Consider the following 17,563-nt stretch of genomic DNA (forward strand, 5'->3'; position numbering starts at 1 on the left):
TCACTAATGCTATTGTACCCACTGTGCCTGGCAATACCTGCTTCTCTCAAATTTGGCTCAAATAGAATCTCTCTTCTGAAGTTCAGCAACAGCCTCAAGCATAATTAATCATATCCTGTTAAAGCCTATCTTATTCTACTCAGGATGCTATAGCAAAATACCACAGACTATAGCTTATAAACAACAGAAATTTATTTCTCACAGTTCTGGGGGTTGGGAAGTCTAAGATCAAGTCACTGGCAGATTTGATGTCTGGTAAGGACTTCCTTTTGGTTCCTATATGGCTGTCTCTGGTTGTGTCCTCAGTGGCAAAAGGGATAAGGGAGCTCTCCAAAGTCTTCTTTATAAGGGCAGTAATCCCATTCACATGGGGAAACTAATGAACTTCCAAAGTTCCCACCTCCTAATACCCTCACATTAGGAGTTAGGATTTCAACATATGAATTTTGGAGGACATAAACATTCAGGCTTTGATTGTCCTCTTAGCATTATGCTGTAGCTGGCTGTATATATTACATTAAATTGACTCAGTTACCCAAGAAAATTATTCAAACTGTCTTTTAAAATGTGTTTGTGGTCAGGCAAACAAATCCCAGCTACTGAGAAATCTGAGGCAGTAGGATTGCAAATTCAAGGCCAGCCTGGGAAACTCAGGGAGACCTTGTCTCAAAATAAAATTTTAATAAAGGGGATGTAGTTCAGTGGAAGAGAACTTGCCTAACATGTGCAAGGTTCTGGATTCAATCCCCAGTTAAAAAACAAACAAACAAAAAAACAACAAACAAACAACCAAAAAATGTTTGTGTTACCTGATTGGGAGAATGAGACATGACCTATTCAAAGCCTTACACCAAATCAGCAATAACGTGTGGGCCTAACCCATTGCTTCTGACTCCTCTGTCCCAAGAGTCCAGTTGACTAACTAGGTCTCAGGAAAAGAAAGTTCATCAACCACAATGAAAAGGAAGAGCTAGAATGAAAGAGGCTGTGCACCAAGAACAGCCAGAGCCTCCTTTACCAGGATATCCCATGTGGGGTTCTCCTACAGGGATCCCTGAAGACTGCATTCCATTTCCCAGGATGGCATTTTCCACAATTTGAAGCAATGATTCATAATCAGTAGTTAGTTGATCTGGTTAAAAAATCATCCATTATTACACAGAATTGATCTGAAGAATCAATTTACTCAATTCAGATAAATAACGGAACTATCACACAATTACAGCTTTCATCTCCATTATATCATAATTATTCCCCTGCCTGGCCAGTATTCTCTACAAAGGTAATGATCACTTATAACCCAGAATGACTTTAGCTCCAAGATCTCCAGTTTGAAATTCCTGCTCCCTGATTATAGCACTCCTGATTTCTACCTGTAATATTTTCTCATACCTGCTGGACACTCTCTTTGGGTTCTTCATCACCTTTAGTCCTCCAACCCTTCTTCATTCCTAGCCCACTCACCTCACTCAGCCCCAGCGACATCCTGTCACAAACCTGAACCACTGCCAACCATTTTACTTCTTCCCTAGCCAGCACTTCTCACCCTTTATTTCCCACCCATTTGCTGGGCCCACCTGCCTAGCCCCACTTTGGCTATACCTAATTTCAGTGTTTTCCTCACAAGGTACAGTGTAATGCTATGGGAGCTCATTATATCCACCTGGATGTCCCCATCGGCCCCTTAACACTGTTTGAACCCAGGGCCTTGTGCTTGCAAGATAAGCACTCTACCAACTGAGCTATACCACAGCCCAAGCACTGCGTTTTAAAACCAAATTTCAACTATACCTAGTTTTGTTATTGGTATGACTGGTCTAGTCACCACGCCTTGAAATCAAGAGTGAAATTTATCTCCTTTCCCTCCTCCTTCCCTTAACCCAGTCATTAAATCCTCTCTTTGTTTTTAAATCACAGCATCTCTCAAACCTGTTTTTTCTTTTCACTTTCCCTACAGACTTGTATCTGGTCCCAACTACACTAATGATGATAACCTCCTAGCTGATCTTGAATCTTCCTTAATTCTATCAAATTTAATTTGGCTAAGTTCAGCTCAGAAAATAACATGCCTCAAAGCCACTGGTATCCCTCTCCTCTCTGCCAATTAAAGTTCATATTCCTGAGCCTGGCTTTCAAAGCCCCAGTGATCTGTTCCTAATCTGCATCTACAGGCATCACCCTGCTTGATTTCATGCAGGACAAAAAGAAAATTAATAGAAAAGAACATGTCAGGGTGTACTCCATATGGTAAGAAAATTCCTGGTTCCTACAATATTATTTTTTTAAACAAGGGTTATGTTAAAGTTTAAAAATCACTGATCTACACCATTTTCTATTCCTAAACATGCACTATGACTTTCTCCATTTAAAACTTATGAAATATTCTAAGTGTATGGAAGAGTGTAGAGGATAATACAACAATTTGTCAAATCTTAACATCTTATTTACTTCAGATTTACTTCATATTTCACTATAGACTGATTTGTGTAGTTCTCATTCCCACTGTTGTTTTCTCACGAAAACAGGAAATTTAAAAAGTATATGTCTACATATAATGATATAATAATAGTGTACATCCATGAACAACATTTCAACCTTTGGATATTTTAACCTTTGAGTATTTTAACCTTTATATAAGTTTTGTACCCAAAATTTTGTGGCCTTCTTTCACTTATATATGTTTTTTTTCCAGATTAATTGCTATATGATTTACCTTCTCTGCTGAATATTTTCCATTGTGTGAATTCCCACAATTTATTTATCCATCCTCCTGTGAATGCTAGAAGGTGTATGCTAGAAGGGGATTCCTGTTCAGGTCTTTGCCCAGGTTGTTTGTCTTTAACTGGAATGGTTTCTTCCCTATCGCTACCTCAGAAAATGTTATCCATCTCTGAAGTCACCTCTATTATGCCAGTTCTGCCGTGTTTTTCAGTTCACCAAGCCAAAGCGATATGTTCCTCCTTCCATTCTCTCACAACCTTCAGTTTGTATTAGTTAAATTATGCCATCATATACAACCTTGTCCTGCAGTTGTCTGGGTACTTTTCCTATATCCATAACAGGCCATAAATTTCTTATGGGCAAGTACTATGCTGCATGAGGGTATTAAAATTCCCTCTCCTCCCCACTTAGAGCCTGGCACAGATGTTTGCCTAGAGTGGACACTCAATGAATGTCTACTGAATTCATTGAACATTCCTTTTTTTTTTTGCTACCAAGTACCACTACCACCTTATAATAAGATAAATGCTAACAATCATATATACCTAGTGGCTACTACATCCCCATATCATATCATTCCAGCATGAGGATAAAGTGATGCTGCTTGTCTCTATCATCAACACTGTATTTTGGGGAGAAACTAGAGGTACAGGGAGTTCCCTGAGCTCATGTGGGGCTAAATGACCATAGGCAGCTGCCTGTGCATAAAAATCAAGGAAATATTCTTCCTCTACTGTTGTTAAAGCACTTAAGATACTATATTTATGCCAATCATTTTACAGGAATTTTGTTTAGAGCTAAGGGTATAGCTTACTGGTAAAGTGTATGCTTAGCATACACAAAGCTCCAGATTCAATTCCAGCACCAACAAAAGGAAAAAAAAAAAAACAAAACAAGAATTTCATATAAAATTAGGAGATTTCTTCCTAATTCCAAAGTAGAGATTCATGGTCACTCTTCTTTTTTATTAGACCTAGAAAAGTGAGGTAAAAAAATGACATTTGGAAAAATCAGTTCAATCATTCAATGCTACAAGCCTCTTTCAATTTTTTCAGGAGTATAAAGTATTGATTTAAATGATGGCAAGTTGATACCTGTTTACACCAGCTTCATAAATTCATAATAAAATAGTTCAGGTCACAGGATTTTTATAAGCAGCTCACCATTCCATGCCATATGATCTACCAGATAGAGAACAACTGAAATAAGTACAGTTGAGCTGCCCTCCCGAGTTGACAGGAAGGTCAGCTGAAGCTTTGAAAATCCTAGTCTTATGAAGGAGTTTAAAATTCATGTTAGAAATGAATGTTTGCTCCCAAGGAACCAAGACTCCTCAGGTTAAATAATAACATGCAAACTTAAGAATAACTGAAAAATCAAATTCCTGGTTTTTGCTTCTAGCTTATAGTTTAATTTTAGAAGTGCCACGTTAAAGAAAAACCACGTATCCTCACAGTAACACTACCTCAAGTCTCAGATGACATCTGATTATAATCTGCGCAAGTGTCTGCTACCAGAGTACCTGGTTTGTTTTTCCAATCAAGTTGAAATGCCTATGTCTACAGTTTCCACATCTGCTGCCCACCACATATACTTTACAGATAGACACCACCTGATCATGGCCAGGGCACTGCCACACCATGAGAGTCCCCGGAAGATTTAGACACAGATTATAACATCGATCGAGCAAAGAAACAAGCAGTTCCTTGCAGCCCTTGCTCAAATCTCACCTTTTCAAGGTGACTTCCCAACCACCCTCTTGATTTAATGCTGCATATGTACTCTCCCTGGCACTCCAGAGCCCTCTACCCTACTCTACTTTGTTTTACATAGTACTTATCACTTTGTGACAACATATTATGTTCTTTCTCACACTTTTGTTGTGTTGAAATACACATAACATGAAATTTAACACCTCAGTCATCTTAAGTGTACAGTTCAGTAGCATTAGGTACATACACATTGTTGTACAACCAACGAACTCCCATCCTGCAAAATGGAAACTCTCTCCACATTAAACAACTCCTCATTCCTCTCACAACCCCAGTCCCTGGCAAGTACCATTCTACTTTCCATCTCTATGAATTGAACTACTCTGGGGACTTCCTATCTAGGGAATCACAGAGTATTTGCCTTTCTGTGACTAAAATTCCACCCCTCCCCCCATTCATCTATGTTGTAACATAGTTCAGAATTTCTATATTTTAAAACATTTTACTTAATTGGTATATATTAATTATACAGAATAGTGGGTTTCATTGTGGCATATTTGTACATACATATGACATAATTTAACCAACTTCACTCCCCAGTACCCCCCTTGCCCCATCCCTCCTATTTCTCCATGATTCCCTTCCTCTACTTTAATGGTCTCCCTTCTATTTTCGTGATACCCATTTTTTTTCCTTTTGTTCTTTCTAGCATTCATGTATGAGAGAAAATATATGATACTTTTATTTTTCTGAGTCTGGCTTATTCCACTTAAAATAATGCTATTAAATCCCATTCATTTTCCTGCAAATGACAATTTCATTCTTTATGATTAAATAAAACTCCATTGTGTATATATACCTAACTTTATTTATCCATTCATCTGTTAATGGACACCCAGGATGGTTCCATAACTTGGCTATTGTGAATTGTGCTGCTATAAACATGAGATTGCATGTTAACTTTATCTTTTGGATAGCTACCAAGGATTGGTACAGCTGGATCATAAGTTGTTGGGGAAATCACCACACTGATGTCCATAGTAGCTGCACTCTTAATTTATATTCTCACTGACAGAGTATAAGTGTTTCCTTTTCCTGCATCCTTCCCAGCATTGATTGTTGTGTATTTTTGATGATTGCCATTCTTACTGGAGTAAAATAGAATCTCAGTAGTAGTTTTCGATTGCATTTCCCTGATGGCTAGAGATGTTGAACTTTTTTTCATATAATCATTGGCCAAGAATACTTCTTCTTTTGAAAATGTCTGTTTAGTTTATTTGTCCATTTATTGAATGAGTTATTGATTTTTTAGTATTGAGTTCTTGTGCTCTTTATATACAGAATTTCTATCTTTTTAAAGACTCAATAATATTCCATTATATGCATATACCACATTTTGTATGGACATTTGGATTACATCTTTTGGCTACTGTGCATAATGCTGCTATGAACATGGGTGTATAAATCTCTCTCCAAGGGTCTGCCTTCAGTTCTTTGCATTCATACATACCCAGAAGTACGGCTGCTGGATCATATGGTAATTCCATCTTTAATTCTTTGAGGAACTGCTATATTATTTTGCATAGTAGCTATAATCATTTTTATTCCACCAATAATGTACAAGTATCCCAACTTCTCCAGATCCTCATCCTCATCTCTTATTTTATGTTCCTATTTAATAGTAGCCATTGTAATGGTTATGAGATAAATTTATTATTTTTATTTATTAGGCTGTCTGTTATTATGTTGTCCATTCTTCCTAGCCTCACTACTGGTCCAGAATACAGGTCCCATTAACACAGGCATCTTTGTCTATTTTGTTCACTGTGTTTCTCCGGCACTTAGAACAGTGCTTGGTATACAGCAAGTGTTTAATATATTTCTTGTAAGAATGAGTGAATGGGTAAAAGAAAACCTGGTTTCTATGCCTTTGATCATAGTATGTTTACAATTATGTTCATATGTTACCTTCACACAAGAGATTTAGGACTTTTAGAAAGCAATTATCCCTTTAACATATATTTGCTGAGTGTCTACTACATGCAATTATTATATTCATTACTATTATATGGAAATCCTGAAACACATGGAATCTGGTATTTTGCAGAGCTCAAGAAGTCCATAGGAAAACCAAAGAGAGAATATGAAATATGCAGAAAGCTAAGGAATGGGGTATTATCCAGTGTTCACTTGATATCCCCACTCAGTTATAACAAAGATAGCTTAAAATGAACATTTTCCATAGAGAATCAAGTGTGCCTTACTAACCCTACTTCTGTCCTGTGTTCCTTGTTCCTGAGTAAATAGCAACATCCTGGTATTCAAGCTAGAAACCAGAGATTTATTTTTCTTTCTTCTTCAGCTGGTACTCCTTTTTGTTCAATTGTCAATAATTATTACTATGATTTGACATATATTGAGCACTTACTCTATAAGTTCTAAGTTCATTGCCTATATTACTTGTTTATTCCTTGTAAGTAGATGAAATAGAATCTACTATTTTTAGCTATGATATAGATGAGGAAATGGGTTAAGTACATTGCCCAAAGTCAGTCAGACAGGAGATGGTAGACCTAAGAATCTGTACCTGGATAGTCTGGCTCCAGAGCCTATGTCCTGAACTTCTGTGATATTTGGGAAACACTTTCTGTTTCAAATGGGTTTACTGGAAACCACTCTAAGATGTCTGAGTCCACTTTCCAAACTGAGTACGTGAATACGATTTTGATAATATAGAACTGTCCAGGTCCTTCATCTCCATTATGCAGTTTGGCTAATGGAGATATCAATAGTCGAGAAGATTGGGTAGGTCTAGGATCTTACTGAGAAGTTACTCTTAAAAGTTCTATTAGCAGTTGATTTTCCTGTTTTAATGTTTTTTTTCTTCAAAGTAGAATATGTCAGTAAAAGTTAGTTTAATTGAAAACTGTGTTTAATCAAAGCTATAGTGTAGTAAATATAGTCATTAATATTAACAAAGCACATCCATTATAAACACCATTAAAAATGGACAGTTTTTTCTCCTTGGAAGTTGTATTGATCTTAGAGGCAAAGTGGGTTGGAAGGCAAAGGTCCCAAGTCCTACTCTTGTGAAATTAAATGAAGCACATACTTAAAAATAAACCACAATCCTTCTGGCACCAGCAATGCCATATGTAAACCAAAAAAATAATAATAAAGGTTGCAGGTTGGGATTTCTGAATTAAAGTTGAAAAAGACAAATGCGATTACATGTATTAGGATGATTACAGGTACAGCAAGAGTCACTTCTGAGTTTTAACCCATTAAGTCCCATCATCCCAGATGTGGAATACATACAAAAACTTAAATTGAGCAACAAATATACCACTTATGGTAACTGTCGATATAATTATTATATTCCTAGCATTCTAGTCTTTTGAGAAAAGTAACAAGTGAATGATTAGGGTGTTTGAAAATATATATATATAAAGGGCACATAAACTCTAGATTATGATTTCCAACCTATTTTAATGCACTTGTGTCAATTTCATTAACCTATCTGCAGAATTAAAACTTGGGACTTAAAGGATTAATCTTATTAAGTGCTTTATAGATAATATTATATAACTTTGCCATCACATTAACATTCAAATATGATATATTTTTTTGTCAAGTGTGGTGGCATATGCCTCTAATCCCTGTTTCCCAGCTACTAAGAGACTGAGGCAGGAGGATACCAAGCTTGAGGTCAGCCCAGGCAACTCACTGAGACCCTGTCTCAAAATTTAAAAAGGTTTGGGATATAGCTCAGTAGTACAGTGCTTTCCTAGCATGTGTGAGGCCCCTGGGTTCCATCCAGTATCCCACCCTCACAGATATATTTTAAAGCCAAAAGGGGACATTTTAATGCTTCCAATGTGACTTTAGCAAACAAAGGATACAGTACCAGCAAGAAGCTATTTGGGCAAATGCACGGATCATTGGAGCTAGGAAGAGACAAGCACTCTATGTTACCAGAAAATTCAAGATCAGCATTTGCAGTTCATTTCCATCACCACAGCACTCTCTTTGACAAAGAATTGTCATATCTACTGAAAAGTTGCATTCATCACCCAACTTGCTCTTCCAGCCTCTCATCCCTACAGGCAATTCAGTTATTTAGATATTCCCAAATAACAGGCAAATAATTATTTTTTTTGCCTCTTGTTGTGACATCTAAAAAGATGCTGAAAGTAATAATAGTAAGCCACAAGTGATTTCTGCTGATGTATGAGTTTTAGATAAAAATTACTAGGTACAAGTATATTCTTACTGGGCGTGGAGGAATCTAAATCTCACCTGATTTTTAAAAAATACCCTTAAAATACTTGGTCAGCATAATGCAGTGACAGAACTACACGGGGTTTTCACTCCTCACCTCCCCAAACTCCAATATATAGTTGAGGTTTCTGAAATAGAAAAGTAGCTCTGTCCATCCTTGTTGTCCAATCAGATCATTCCAAAATAGTGGGATTGATTTTTCCTTTAAAAGAATATGCTGTTAGTCAAACAACAAAAGAAAAACACCCAGGCATATATGGCCTGATCTTAACCACCAGATGATAGCTGGCATCCTCTGTCAATCTTTCTAGAGACAGGCAGACCTGGAACAGGCTATGCAACTTCTGCCTGCACAATGTGATGAACTGGAAATGATTTCTGGTGACTACGGCCTCCACTAAGCCATTCTTACTGCCCAATACATTATGTATAACATGATTATGAACACTAAAAACATCTCTGTCAAGGAGGCTGTTATTTCTAATACCTTCAGGTTTCTTCAAAAGTAAAGAGAATTATGTCAGTTGAGAATGAATTAGTTATAAGTAGGGCTATGGTTCTTGCTTTCTCATCTGATTCAACTACACTGAATCTAACTCCACCTCAATACAACACCTACACCAGATTAGGAACTCATTAGGGACTGGCTCTGATTTTGATTTCCTTTGACCACTGCATTAAGCATTCCTTTTCTCCCCAAATAAAAATGACTTTATTTAGTCTTATTGGTTTACCAGTCAACCTACAAACTCATTGAATGGCCTACTATGAGTTGAAAGGAAGAGTTTGACCTCCAAATCCTTTCCTAACCATCAATATTTAAAACATTTTCTCTTGTCATTTGCTTTCCATAAATAGTATGGCATCCTTGAGTGGTAACATTTCCCCTTCCTTTGATCTGATTCTTAGTCAAAAGAGGAGAAGCATTACATAGCTTTTAGAGACCTACTGGGACCACAGGCAAAAAGGCTCACAGAATTTTAGTATGGGAAGATCTTTATGGATCCCTTATTTAGGAAATGACAAATTGATTTCATCATTCATGCCAACCCCTATCACTCAATGATAAACCTGGAGTAATGTATTGAGGGGCATTCTGGCCTGGACTGAGCTGAGGGAAGGTGTTGTGATCGGTTGACAATGTCTGCCACGGGCTCTTTAAGGGAAGCCAGGCTCAAGAGAGAGCCGTGGCACTGAGCCCTAACTTGCCATCCCTGAGTAAACTACTATAGAGAGCTAAATGTCTTGCGCTCCACTGTTTTTCCCAATAGACTTTTTTTTAAGTGGAAGTATTAATAATGAAAAACTAAAAATATTTGCAGCAACAAATGTTAAGGAAAATACATGGTCCCTGAAAAGGACATCTGAGGTCTGTGTTAGCATATCCCTGTGAAGGGACAAAGGTAGAATTTCTTGGTTCTTCCTCAACTGCACTGTGACAAGTGCCACACCTTAGTGCTCCAAGGGTGAGAGGATGAAAAAGGAGGTAGGTAGTGCTTCAGCAGTTATATGGCTTCTGTGATGGGACTGGGTTGGAAAGAGGGAAGGAAAGGAAACCTAGGCTTAAGAATCAAGAGAATTTCGTGGTTCCAATGAGACAGGAAAGCACTAAGCAGAAAAGTCAACATATTTATTTTGAAAAGAAAAATGTTTCCATTTTCTTGAACTGGAACTAGCAAAACTCTTTCAACCAATTAATAAATAATATTTACTTGCTTTCTGCTCTGTTCTTAACATGTGATGGTTGGAGTGGATGGATGTAAGACAAAAGACATGCTTACTTTCACTGCTTATCTAAGTTCTCTCTCCCTCTTCTCTGTCTTCTGAGGCAAGTTTGGGAGCCAGGGCTAGGTCATATCCCTGGGGAGGCAGAGTTGGCCTCCCAATGTATTCTTGGTGTTGTCAGCCACTGGCTCCCAGGTGAGGAGAACATTTTTGGCAGTAAAAGCAGTACACAGCAGGCAAGAGACCTCAAGAAAAGGCAAGGGAAAAGAGGCAGGCACGTGGTTCTGGAGACAAATAAACACAATTAGCTGTGCTAGAAACAAACTGAAAAGACTCAGTGGGGAGATTTTGATTCCTTCTGCCAAGAGAGAAAACCAAAGAAAAATTCATCTTAAAAGAAACCTTCTAGCTCCCTTGGTAGCTGTCACCCATCGACAGTCACATGTCTACTGAGTCTTTTTTTCACTGTGGATTATTTCTCTAACATTTCAAACAATGTCACAATAATGGTTTGACTGCTTTGTCAGTTTTCCTGCCTAAACAGAATTCATTATTCTTTCAAGCTAGTCCTTTCATTCCTGGAGAAAACCACTCAGGCTTTTCACAAACTTTCGGTCCCTGGGTACCTAAGACCCAATTTGCAGCAATGGTGGGCTGATTGAATGCATGGAAATCAATAGTCATGTCCCTGGGAGTTTGCTTATAGTCCCAGGATCCAGTTCTATAGCGTAAGGATTAGCTACTACAGAAGAGATCCAGTGGCAACCAGATGGCACAGGACAGGCTCTGGAGTTAGGCAGTTTGGGCGTGAATGTTGCCACTTACAAGTCCGGTGATCTGGGCAAGTCACTTAATCTGTGTCTCACGGCCCTCATCTGTAAAACAGAGATAAGGGTACCTCACTAATGTGATTGTTGTGAAGTGTAAAAAAGTTGCAATAAGAGCCCTTATCTTTTAGAATCACATTCCCAAATATTCATAAATAATATATCTGAGATTAGCTTCAAAATAACCTGGAGGTAAGTATACACAAAAGAAGTTGGCCATAAATTGATAATTACTGAAGTTGGATGATGAATACCTAGGGGCTTATTATACCATTCTGTCCACTTCTATAATACGAGAGAAAGCGGCGGAGGACGGAGAGAGAGAAAAAATACAGTAAAACTCTTAGCACACAACATGTGTTCAATAAACACAATCTGTTATAGATCAGGGAGGGTTTTAAAGGTATTGTTCCCGGTCATGCAGGCACCATGAGACTTGCCTGCCTCTCTAGAGATATGCATGGGTCACCAGCATGAGGCGGGAGGATAAGATGCACTGAGAACTTCTTTGTTACTCAAGACCATCCATGATTGCCCAACCTTTTACCATCAAAAATAAGAATAAAATGTTATTTGTTCTGTATGCGTTGGAAGTTTACTAAATCAACCACATCCACTAAGTATTCATTACTCCATATTTTTTACAGATACACAAGATCACAAGTCAGCTGCAGGTAAGATGGTAGGTGGCTCCAAACTGAGCTATTACCCCAGCCCAAGCAAAACACTTCTGAATTTTCATGGTCTATCAGCTATTTGCCACACATACACGTGGCTTTGTAGGCAATATGAAATAAGGAAAACAAATTTCAGTGAACCCCACCTTCAACCCCAGGTTTATGCCTCCAGTGTGTTCAGGGAACCACTGACAGCAATTCAGAGTCAGTTCCAGAAACTCCCAATTTCTGGAATTTCTTAGGGTCCTGAGCTGACAGATAGGAACCCCCCTTGAACTAATCCCAGGCTAGAGATTAAGGCATAATCTTTTAATTAAACCAGAATTCCCAAACTACTCCATGGCCCCTCACAAATAAGAAATTTACCATTCCAACTCTGACACTAACTCTAATAGCCTTGGGGTTGGCCATTTCATCTCTGTTTTCTCATTTGTAAACTGGGATAATATCTCCTTCCCATAGTTGTTGCAGGGATTAAAGATAAAGCAAGTAAAGTACATTGCAAAATGCCTGGAACATAGCAGTTACTCAATACATAGTAATTACTCTATGTCTCTGCAAGTCTTTATGTATGCATGGATTTATTATTCCCTTTTTTGGAATTTGATTAGTATTTAGACCCCAAGGTTCTCCAGACAGTGAGATGGATCACAACTACATAATAAGAAACAGTTCAATATTTTCCTTCTATTTCATTTGACAAAATTTTGATGCAAGTGCACTGTCTTTTCCATAGGGCTGATGAATAGATAACTGTTATAATCATCAGTACATATGTCCTACCCTATGTGTTTCATACTTCTGTAAATGTCTTGTGACATTATCTTTTAAACTAAAAGAAAATTATAAGAAGTAAAATATAAAGAGAAAAATATGCTCCAATGCAATTCCAGCAAGACTGTTGTTTTTATTATGAAATGGTTGTTGAATGTCACTGTATATATATTGTTGAGTGTTTTGGGAGGATTGTAAGTAATAAAGCTGGAACTCCCTTAGCAAAGACTTTAGTGGTCTTTGGGTTCTCTTCAAAGGAAAGTAAACCTTAGGTACTCTTCTTAAAATCTTGATGTCATCTGTTACCTCTATTATACATTAAAATTCATCATAATTATCATTAATTTGCTCATTCCACAAATATTGCCCTGATGTGATACTGAATTCTCCATAAACAAGAAAGTAGAGATGGCCAAGAAGGCTTGAAGTTTGTGATACCTTCTCAGACATGCAGAGAAGAAAAATCTCCCTTCGACCCATGGCTCAGCTCAACCTGATCATCTAACTTAAGTTGACATAATGCAGCAAGCAGTCTCCCCACTTTTGAGGAAGGGAAATTTTTTTAAGTTATGTGAGATCACATGAAGTCTAACTCATCCACCATAAGCTTCTGATCAGGTAAATTAATTGGTGCCCTCCCTCTTACATAGGGCCTGAGCCTTGCTTTGCCCTGATGGTTTCAGTCTGGCATACAAGCATTCAAAAGTCACGATAATTAAATTCTTCACCCATGTTTGAAGAAAAGTGTCATCTCTAAAACCTACTTCAAACTGTAACCTCCATAAAGCAGGAATTATACTTTTGCTTATCATTCCTTCCCAATGTTTAGCTCAGACCCTGGCACCTGGTAGGCTGCAATATTTGATGAACAAATGAATGAACAGGTATGAAATGGTTCCCAGACCACAGGCAAGTCCACCTAGCTCTCACTCTTCTGGGGTTAGTGTTCAGGTTTCTCTTTAGCCAGGACTACCCAAGTCACAGCACAAAATTCAACAATTCACAGCATTAGGTAACACAAACAACATGGACAAGTTCCACAAAATAGGTCTGAGTAATGGAGGGCTTTTCTCTCTCAATCATTGGAGGGTAGAAGGTTCCAGACACACAAGGAAAACTGAATGAAAACTACAGATAGTAGGGTCATTTTTCTCCTCCTTAAGAAACCAGGAGTCTTTTATTTTTTGTCTGGAGATTCAACCCCAAGGTACTTTCCCACGGAGCTATCTTAAGCCCATTTATTATTATTATTATTATTTTCAGATAGGGTCTCATTAAGTCGTTTAGGGCCTCACTAAGTTGCTGAGGCTGGTCTTGATCCTCCTGCCTCAGCCACCCAAGTCACTGGGATTACAGGTGTGCATAATCATGCCTGGTAAAACCAGGAATCTTAAATCTAGAAAAATGCCAACACACTAGTACTAAAGCAATTGAGAATTTTATCTGAGTAAGGCCCACTCTGCTCTTTGGGTAAGTCACAACCTCTTTGCGTATGTTTCCTCATCTGTGAAATCGAACTAATAATATACCTATTTCACAGGGTTGTTCTGAAAATTAAATAAAGTAATATAAATACATTTCCTGATACAGGGAAATGCTCAGTTAATAGCAATTATCTTGGGGCTGTGGATGTGGCTCAGTGGTAGAGAACTTGCCTAGCATATGTGAGGCACTGCGTTTGATTTTCAGCACCAAATAAAAATGAATAAATAAAACAAAGGTATTTTGTCCACCTAAAACAAACAAACAAAAAATTTAAAAATAGCAATTATCTTCTAATCCTGAAGCCAGACTCATGCTCTACTTATAGCTCCCTTCTTTCTCATAGAGTCTGAAAAATCAGAAGAGGTAGAAAAATGTGGTGGACAGAGCCCTATAACAGTCATCAGAAGCCATGGGTTCAAGTTCCTGTTTTTGCCATTTTTTCATTATGACTTTGACAAATTTCTTACCCTCTCCAACTCCAAGTTGTAAATTTATCATCTGCAAAAAAAAAAAAAAAAAAAAAAAAAAATCAATATGATGGTTTCTGTTCTTGATGTCTCATAGGATGGCAGCAAAGGTATAACTGACAAGGTATATGAAAGCACTTTGAAAACTGTCCTGCAGATAAACACACAGATGTACTGAACAAGGTAAATTCATCAATATTAATTAAACACTGCTTAAGCACTAAAACAATGGTTTTTAACTTCTTTACACTATAGCCCATCAAAAGCACACTGCAAACCAGCATATGCCCATCACTAAAGCAAAAGCTTAACAAAGCAATGTTTATTTTGATACTTTAAATTCTATTCTCTTTTCTCTCCTTTTTAAATGCAGGTCATTAATTTCATAAGGCAGTGATTTTTGACCTCCAACTTTCAATGGGCATCAGAATCATCTGAGAAGCATTTAAAAAATCTGATGCCCAGGCCCTGCCCACTGAGACTGAATCAGTGGTTTGAGGTGGAGCTGGGCAGCCCCAGGTTATTCTATTGTACAGCTCTAATGGTTTTTAGCTCAGGGCCAAATAACCACTGTTATTTACATCCCTGTCTGCTAAGCACTCTCTGTGGCCTGGAATTTGCCTCACCTCAACTCCCACCCCTGTCCTGAAGATCAGCATGTTACTGTGAATTGATTACTCACTCCTATGGCTCCACGGGTGGTGAGGAAAAACAAAAAACAAAGAAATGAAGATTAAAGTGGAGTCTGGGCTTTTCCCTCTCAGATGGCAGGATAATGCCATGCAAAGTAAAAACAAAAATGGATGGGAACATTTTGCTAAAAGTAAAGAGACCCCCTACACGAATTCTGTGCAAGTAGGAGGGGCTAAAGAAAAGCAGAGGGGAAACTGCCAGACCTCCTAGCTTGCTCACACAGCAGAGGAAGCTTGGACCGAGAGTAGACAGGGATCTGAGAAGAACCTTCTTTGCAGGGGAGATGAACTCAGTGAGAAGGGGCTCCATAGCATGGCTATCTCCTCCATCCAGGTGTAGCCCAGATGGAAACAGAAAAACTCCATCCTCAGCTCATCTCTCGTCTACATAAAACAAGTCTGAGGAACTGGTTGGTGTGACCTGCAGACCACATCTAGCTGTTGGTAGAACCTGGGCCAGAATTCAGAAGGAACCAGAAGTATATTCCTCTGCTCTATCTTTGAACACATGGAAGGATCAAGAAATGTGGCTTCTTTCTGTACACAATGGGTTAAATCACCTAAAGGTATGTTTGTTTGAAGCACAGTTCCTGGGTTTTAACCCAGATCTACAAACCAGTCATAATACTAAGAGTGACCATTTAGTAGGGACCTCCAGTGTACTTAGCACTTCATAAACACTATCATTTAATTTCACAATATCTCTGCAGATGTGCACTGTATAGATGTTCGGGTTGAATAAATAACTCACCCAGGTAGTACAGTGAATACCTGGTGGGGCCAGGGTGCTAGTACAGGTTTACATTCACTCCAGATCCCAGGTTCTAGGCCAGGGTTTCTCTGCACTACTGACCAGAGTGTTCTTCATTTTAAGGGGCAGTCCTGTGCTTTATAAAACACATAGCAGCATATCTCCACCCATCAGAAGCCAATAACATCCCTCCCAACTCCAGTTACAATAAAAAATGTCTCCAGACATTACAAAAAATCTACAGGGAGTGGGCAAGATCAAGCTCTCTCCCCATGAAGAAACTATGATGGGATAAACCACCTTGTATATTATGTCCTGTACTTGACAAGTACATAAGTCACCATTAAGAAGAGAAAGCAAGAACCACACACAACCCTCCAGGAAACTATAGTTAGTTATATCTCACTACACAATTCAGTAAGTACTTTCATAGAAATCGCCTAAGTTAGATCTCATCCTGAAAGAGTTAATCAACCTCAAAAATATGAACACTCTTGAGAGATCCACCTGTTTAGACTTCTCCAGGAAATTAAGAGAAAAGAACCTATAGTGAAACCCATAGTAATGCTTGGTCCCATAAGCCATTAGGAGAAAAAGCTTTGGCTAATGTAGTCATGAGAAAGCACATTATGTGAACTTCTGGAGGTCAAAGCCTGTGTCTTGTGTCTCTCTCCATCTCTAGCACTTACTTGCCTAAAACATAGGGAACTCTCATAAAAGGTTAAGCATTTCATGGAACACTACCTATTTCACAGCAACCCCTTATCATCCGATTAAAATTAGCATAAAATTATTTTTCATCTTCCTCACATATCTATTAAGTAAAATTCATAAATTTGAAAAAATTCATACCAATATTTACAAAAGAGCTGAGAACTGAGTGCCAAGCTATTCTTCCATGTCCTTTAAAAAAACAAAGCATAGCAAACTCATGTTCTGAATAAAAGGGATGTTTACTGGAATCATCCCTTTCAATACATGGCAAGAGAATGATAGCTATTTCATCAGAAAAATATTTTCATTGGATTAGGGAAAAAAATTTTAGTAGAGGCTTTAAAACTTTTTCCTTCAGACTTTCACTACTACACCAAACTGTAATGCATAATCCTAATTGGTATGTTCATTTTTAAAACATCAGAATTCAAAATAAAGTAATAATTGGTAATTTTTAAGTCTACCCTTTAAATACTCCTAAGATGCTGGGAGGGTAAAAGCAAAATGTTCTCATGCACATATTCAGTTGTAAAACTTAGCTAAAAGGAAAATCATTACTTGAAAAATTATAAATTTTCACGTGGATTAAAAAATATTAATATAAATAATGCAAATAATTTTAAGCACTCATTATGTGTCAGGCACCAAGCTAGGTATTCTACATGCATATTATTTAATCTTTATCATAGCCTCATGAGACACATAACCATTAATATCTTCTTTTTAAGGTAAGAAAA

The 17,563-nt window shown here is 37.8% G+C and overlaps 1 protein-coding gene across 9 annotated transcripts in view; it reads right to left on the reverse strand.

The window, feature by feature from the left end:
* The window catches only part of Paqr8 (progestin and adipoQ receptor family member 8), a 39,323-nt gene that overhangs the window by 18,600 nt on the left and 3,160 nt on the right, over positions 1–17,563 (reverse strand). For 2 of the 9 annotated variants that reach the window (XM_047558153.1, XM_047558154.1), the window contains one exon: positions 14,670–14,700. The exons of 6 other annotated variants lie outside the window; for them this stretch is intronic. The gene's annotated coding sequence lies outside the window, so the exon portion shown is untranslated. Of the gene's footprint in view, positions 1–11,264; positions 11,315–14,669; positions 14,701–17,563 lie in introns of all 9 variants that reach the window. One more of the 9 variants, XM_047558156.1, reaches the window with a different exon arrangement.

Source organism: Sciurus carolinensis, chromosome 7 (assembly GCF_902686445.1).
Source record: "Sciurus carolinensis chromosome 7, mSciCar1.2, whole genome shotgun sequence".
NCBI classification, from domain to species: Eukaryota; Metazoa; Chordata; class Mammalia; order Rodentia; family Sciuridae; genus Sciurus; species Sciurus carolinensis.